Below are 6,424 nucleotides of genomic sequence, written 5' to 3'. Positions count from 1 at the left end.
TTTTTCTCCTTTTTTATTTACTAATGATAATACTCTTTGCTCTGTGAGCTGTGCTGTTTGTTTATACTTATCTACTTCCCTCCCCTTATATATATATACATATATATATATATACATATATATATACATACATATATATATACATATATATATATACATATATATATATATATATATATATAATATATGTGTGTGCTTGTTTACCTAGTCTTATTATAAACTGTAGTAGTGACCACATTATCTGTATAGCTATTCTATTCCACATTCGCTATTTTCATAATAGGTTGTCATTGTTATTATTGTTATTATTATTATGTTCTTTTCTCTACTAACAAGAATACATCGTATTTCATGTTGACGTGGAACATGTGTTCTTTAAGTTACTGAAAAGTAAAAACATAACATTTTTGCATCTCAAAAATGGCTTGCAGACTCTGCTTGGTCACAGTTCTTGGTACAGTAAACATTTTTATTTCAAATGTTAAATGTGTTTCTTTGTTTATATTTCTTGTGGTTCTTCTGAAATATTTTCTCCAGAGGATAAGCGTAAGTAATAAAATATAACGTATATTTACATATATTTATTTATTTATATATTTTGTTTTTACATTTGAACAGCTATGAAAGGAGTTGGATACAATTCAACTTTGTTAGTTATTACAGATCTATATTTAAGAGATGAGGAATTATGTACATTATTTACATTTGACGGATATTTGTCCTCATCTTGTTTGTTGTTAACGCAGCATTTCGGCTGATATACCCTTCAGCCTTCATCAGGTGTCTTGGGGAATTGCTCAGTGCCTAAAACATTGTGCAAAGAATATAAGTAGCAATCGTGATACACACCACGAAGAAATGATCAAGCTCAATAATGATCTGTTAAGCAACAACTACCTCAAAAGTATACTATCCACTCCAATTATGAAGAAGAGAGAGGATGAGACTAATAAACTGTCCAGTCTGTCTACTCTATGTGAAAGGCCTCTCCGAAAGGATAGAAAAGATTTGAGACCAATATGACAGCAGGACAGTATTTAAGAGTAATACAACACTTCGCAAATATCTCCTTCAAGTAAAACCACCAATAGAAGAGAGTATGACCAAAGACTGTGTGTACTCCATCCCATGCAGCTGTGGTAGGTTATACAAAGGCGAAGCATGCCGCCCCCTCAAAATAAGGGTAGATGGACATTGCAAAGCTGTGACACGAGGAGATATTAATAAATCGGGTGTAACTGTTCATGTGTGGAAAAATGGAGACCACCTCCCCCTGTGGGATGAAGTTAAAATAATAGACAGAGAACACCACTGGAAAATATGAAAACTAAAAAAAGCAGCACATATGCTAGGACACAACCACCTTCTAAGCAGACCAAGTGCAGATATGAATAACATATGGGAACCGGTATTAAGGAAGGATAGAAAAATATTAGATTTATAAGCCCTAAAATTCACTCCATAATTGCCCACGGGCATATGGCGTAGTGGTTAAGAGCGCGGGTTACTAACCCCGAGATTCTGAGTTTGATTCCAAGCAGTGACTTGAACAATAACAATAATAATAATAATACTAAAATCGAAAAATACCTTAGGAATGAGAACCCAGGTTCAAAATTTCTTCAAGACATCTGATGAAAGCTGGAAGGTATATCAGCCGAAACGTTGTGTTAAGAACAAACAAGATGAGGACAAATATCTGTCCAATGTAAATAATGTTTGTTAGTTATATTTTCTGAATTTTTAGATTAATCCAGGGTGATGTGCTAGTAGATAATAGTTAATGTATTAACTCTAACTTAGCTTTTGTTTAATATTATCAAGGCAGCAAGCTGGCAGAAACGTTAGCACACCAGGTAAAATGCTTAGCAGTATTTCATCTGTCTTTACGTTCTGAGTTCAAATTCCACTGAGGTCGACTTTGCCTTTCATCCTACCGGAGTCGATAAATTAAGTACCAGTTGTGTACTGGGGTCAATCTAATCGACTGGCCCGCTCCCCAAAAATTTTGGGCCTTGTGGCTTGAGTAGAAAAGAATATTATCTGTATTTTTAGCAAGTGGAGATGCTTTGCTTAGTGGTTTGGGCAGTAGACTCCGAAGTGTAAGATTGTGGTTTTGATTGCTGGACTGGGCGATGCATTGCGTTCTTGAGCAAAATGCTTCGTTTCACTTTACTCCAGTTCATTCAACTGGTAAAAATGAGTTACCCTGCGACGGACTAGTGTCCCATTCAGGGAGTAATATATATGCCAGAGAAACCAGGAAACCAGCCCTATGTTCCTTACAGAGTAATATGGACTAACCACCATACGCCTAAATGTAATTTGTACTTTTATTCTCAGTCTGTAACATTGCATATTTATTTATTGATTCTTTCACCACTACTTCAGCAAATACAGTGAAGTCTGTGCTAGATCACTGAAAAGACCCCTAATAATTTAGAAACGCTCGAAGTTATTTCCTCTACTTGTTGAATAAACGAAAATATCCAATGACTATTATTTGTTTTTCCCCATCATACAATTTCATTTGTTTGTTACTGTCAGTAATGATTATGTTAATGCTAACTTAACTATATTATATATAACTATATTATATTTTTGGTTGTGTCCTTTTTCTGGCAAATTCTGTTAAGAATGGTTTTATCTTTCATTTCTTTGGGATCAATATGATATAAATAACCCAGTGATGTGTTGAGGTCAATGTTAATTGAATGTATCACTGCTACTATAAAAAAAATACCCAGAAAAAACTGGCCTTGTGCCTTTGTAAAAAGAAACTGGTTTAGATTAGCCTTATAATATTGTTTGTAGGGATTGGCTGATAATGTCATGTAGTTCTCTTGTAATCTTATTGATGTTCCCTTTTCTGAATTTAACTATATTGAAACTTGTGTGTCTCTGCTAACAATTTTGTGTTTATGTGTATGTGTCTATCTATTTAGAGCATCGTGACTGTAAGGTGGTGACAGCATTGAGCTAGTGACTTCTAGGACTTGAGTTTTAATGTTGCCATAAAAATATCATTGTTTATCTCTAGGTCAACACTAACTGAGCAGAGCTCAAATATAGTATTCCAGTGTTATTTAATCATAGCTTTGTTGATCCAACAAAGCTATGATCAAAGGCTTTTCAGCCATGGCTATTCCATCTTCTTTTGTTTTTGGTTTTGCAGGCATACCATTTTCAAAACAATACTAGCTAATGTGTCCTTTTTCATAAGACAATAGGATGTGATTTGAGAGAGAATGAACTGCTACTTTTAGCAGATCAAGCTATTGCGTAGAAACTTCTTTGTTGACTTTAGGCAAAATTATTACATCACTTTAGTTGTTTGATTCCCCTTAGAGATTTGTAAGTGGGAATAAAACAACTGCAAATGGGTTCATCCACAATTTCATTTTGATTCCATGTTGTTTTTTTATGTTAATTTGATTCTTGTTTCTCTCTTTGTTGGGCCAGGAGTGTGAGGTTGTACTCAAGGCCTTCATATGTCCTCTAAGATTGGTGAGATTGATGCAAGTAACATTGTCACTATGAATGTGATATTGTCATCATCATTGTTTGTCTTTCATTTCCCATGAGTTGGATGGTTTGATATGAACAGACAAATTGGAAGACTATATCAAGCTCTGCCCTCTGTTTTGGCATGGTTTTTGTCCTTGAGTACTTTTTGTGTGGCACCAGCAGCAGCAGTAAGGCCTGAGGGACAGAAAAGTGTCTTCATTAGAAGATGGAGAGAGAAGAGAAAAATGATGATGTAACAGAGAGGGAACAGGGGCCATACACCCAGGTTACAGTGTGATGTAATTAGTAGAGTGGACTAGGGACTGGAGTAGGTGGGTGAGTTCACAAGATTTCGAAAGGCGAGTAGGAGTTAGAGGTGGTGGGGAAGGGACCCTCACCTCTAGTTGTCCCTCATGTATTTTATATAAAGACAATAATTGTTTCTAGCATCGGCACAAAGCCAGAAATTTGAGAATAAGTCAGTTAAATCAACCCTAGTACCTGACAAGCACTTTGTATTAAACCTCAGGAGAAGGGAAAACAAAGTCAACCCTAGAAAAACTCAAACATAGGACATAGAGATTTAACCGAATATTGCAAGGTATTGTTGCTTCATGTTCTAAATACAACGTATATCACTGATTTCCACCAACTGTCTGTCTGTCTCTTTCTCTCAGCTTTTGTCCATAAACTTACTACTGACCACAATGGTCAAACAAATCTTTCTCTTGCTCCACTCTTGTATCGCCCACATCTTCTCCTCTATTAAATAGTCTGAGGAATTAAAAATACACAAACAGTCAAAATGTATGAGTAGCAGCAACAAGAGTTACAGACAAAAAAAGAAACAACAACAAAAGGCAAACCCTTTTATGACAAGTCATAGCTTAAGAGATTAATTCTGATCTTGTAATGAGGCCTAAGTGCGTCATCGTTTTGCAAACAAACCAATACCACTCACTTAGGTTTCAAAATATAAGTAGAGTGACCTCTTCAAGCGTTATCTCTGAATGAAATAACTCTAAATATGATAATTTCTGAATCTACTCAAATGAATCTTTCATTCACAAATAACTAGCTGTTATTTTCACAAAAGGTCTCCTGCTTTTCTTTCTTTTTGAGGGGAAATTTCAGTGAACTATCTATTACACCTTGTTCTGATAACTGATTTGCATAATGGAAATGCATCCTATTTTTTCTTCTTACTTGATATCTGCCATAGCTACACAAAGGCGTCATCTACTCTCTCTACACTGAGAGCCAAAAGTTGCTATAAAGCTTCTGAAACTGTATTTTTTTTTACAAACAGAACTCTATAGACACTATCATCATCATCATCATCATCGTTTAACATCCGCTTTCCATGCTAGCATGGGTTGGACGATTTGACTGAGGACTGGCAAGCCAGAAGGCTGCACCAGGCTCCAATCTGATCTGGCAGAGTTTCTACAGCTGGATGCCCTTCCTAACACCAACCACGTTGAATATATTGTCTATTTGCTTCGGAATTTAAGGTGTTTTTTTTTTTTTTAATGTTTTTACTATTGTAAAGCAAATTAATAAAATGTGGTTAATGGTATGAATTCTAAACATTATCCTGAAATGTGAATTAAGTATTTTTATCTATATATAATGATTTAAATTTATTCGAAGTTTTAGTTTATCAAATATCTAATTTCATTTACTGAAACTAGTTGCAATGATCAAAAATATTCCCTCAAAATACCAAGGGCATGCAAATATTTTTACATTCTTAAAAAATGGGTGCTTCACAAAAAGTTTTTTTTTTCTTTTTTTCTTTGATAGAATAGCTCAGTGTTTGCAAATTACTGCAGACTGAAGTAATCAACTGTGGATATTTAATATAGCAATGTTGCTTATTCTGCTGATCACAGTGTATTCCTTTATTAACTGTCTGTAGGAACTGACACTCAACATAATTTTATCACATTTGAACAATAGCTTTGCTGGTTACAACAATCACTGATGTACAGCATTTCTCTTGGTGTGAGTAACAAGGGAACATGTGCAACACAGTGTAGAATAAGTATTGCAATAGACATCATTTGGAAAGTAAAGGGTTTTTTTTCTCTTAGTAAGAGATACACATGTACTTAATGGCCAGCATGCAACAACCGTACTTCCATTGAGAATGGTTGAGAAGTGAGAAACATTCAAAGTTGTTTCCCTTGCTTGCATGGTCAGACAGTGTTCTCTACCTCCAAATATTTTTCCTACTCACCATGTTTAACACTATAGTGGTTATTTCCAATGTTGTATGAATTGGAAATAATCAAACCTAACTTGTATTTATAAACAGTTAAGTTTCTGTGCAATGTTCTCATAAATTCTGTGCCAAAAAACTGGTCAAACTGAGGCTGTAGTAGAAGACACTTGTCCAAAATTCTACAGCAGGATTACTCCTTGGACCCTGTAGTTGCAAACCAAACTTCTTAATTGCACAGCCACGCCCACATCCTATACACCAAATTCCAAAAGTTTGACAAATTTTTAATTACACTTCTGTTAAATGCTACTTCCTTTTGTCACACCTTATATGTGTGTGTGTGTGTGTTCAGATGAATAAATGTATTAAATGTACAAATACCTACATGCAATCATGTCTGTATATTTTTTTCATCATTGTCCAAACATATTCAGAAGCAATTGATTCTTTTTTTTTTATTCATCCCCTTCTATTTATAATTCCCTCCGAACATTGATCTGTACTAGGTCAACAAATGTTACCGTTCATGTAGGTTTTGCCTATTAGCTGTGCTCAATTGTGTATTAACCCTGTTATTTTATTTTGGGTCTCAATTTGTTATGTTTCCCCGTCTGTTTTGTTTTGTTTTATTAGTCACCAGCATAATTTTTCTTGTTTATGACGAAATAAAATTTCCTACTTTTCTTATAT

This window comes from Octopus bimaculoides, chromosome 5, assembly GCF_001194135.2.
Source record: "Octopus bimaculoides isolate UCB-OBI-ISO-001 chromosome 5, ASM119413v2, whole genome shotgun sequence".
NCBI classification, from domain to species: domain Eukaryota; kingdom Metazoa; phylum Mollusca; class Cephalopoda; order Octopoda; family Octopodidae; genus Octopus; species Octopus bimaculoides.
Note: the sequence above shows the minus strand (reverse complement) of the source record.